Genomic DNA, 1,253 nt, shown 5'->3' with positions numbered 1-1,253 from the left:
ATACCACTCACACGTGGTGCTCCATTCACTCGCGGCCTTCCACTCACTCGTGCCATTTCCCTCACACAAACCACACCACTCACACACGCGGGGGAACTCACCCGCGGTTCCTCATCCACACACCGTGCCTCACTCATACACCGTGCCTCACTCACACACGCGGGGGCACTCAACCGCGGTGTTTCATCCACACACCGTCCCTCACTCACACACGCGGGGCACTCACCCGCGGTGCCTCATCCACACTGGCCGTTTCATCCACACACACGGCCTCTTCCACACACGGTGCCTCATCCACACACGGCGTGCTGGGAAGCACGTACTCCGGCACCATCGCCACCACACCACTCACACACGGGGTCGATTCCACACACGGGGACGCACTCACACCTTGCACCACACACACAGGGACAACCACACTGGGGATTCGTGTCCCCACAAGGGTCTCCGGGGCCTCTATACCCCCCAAGCTTTCCGTGCACTTGTCCACAGCACTCCTCCCCTAACCTGGAAAAGCACGACCGAACTCACCTGGTCGTGACTCGCCTCAAGGGGGCATACTCCCTCCCCTCGTTCCTGGAGGAGGCCATCCAGCTGCTCGCACCGGGCCTCCACCCAGTCCACCAGCTCACCCCCATTGTCCTCCACTACCTCCGTGTGTGTGTGTGCGTCACTTACCCCGTCTTCATCGTGCAGTCTTCCCTCTATCGTTCCCATCTCCCGTGTCTCTGCCAACTCTTCACCCTTTACCTCCCTTGTCTCCACTATTTTTATTTCCTTTGTCGTCACCTCGTGTCTCGTCTCACACGTTTTGGTCTCCCCATTTAATTTTTCCCTTTCGGTCACCGTCACGACCCTCGCCCAACACGCCCCCCGAATTATTTTTTCACCCGCCTCCACCGCGGGACTGTCAGCCGTTGCACCCCCACCCAGCTCGTTCGTTCCTACACGTGGAGTCGCCATTTTTATCTCCCTGGTCACGGCCTTCATGCCCGCCTGCAGGCATCAGCCCATGTTCTGCGTCTCACCCCGCAGCTTTTTCATTTCTTCCCTCATTTGCTTGTTCATTCCTTTCATTTCGTTTTTCATTTCATTTGTATTTGTATCCATCTTTTTGTTCATGCCTTTCATTTCGTTTTTCATTTCATTTGTATTTGTATCCATCTTTTGTGCATTCGCATCCATCATTTCGTTCATTCCTTTTATTTCGTTTTTCACTTCGTTTGTCATTGCCGCCAGCATGGCGCATAGCT

The sequence above is a fragment of the Eptatretus burgeri genome, chromosome 16 (genome assembly GCF_056783735.1).
Source record: "Eptatretus burgeri isolate ZD-2024b chromosome 16, Ebu_testis_v1, whole genome shotgun sequence".
Taxonomy (NCBI): domain Eukaryota; kingdom Metazoa; phylum Chordata; class Myxini; order Myxiniformes; family Myxinidae; genus Eptatretus; species Eptatretus burgeri.
Note: the sequence above shows the minus strand (reverse complement) of the source record.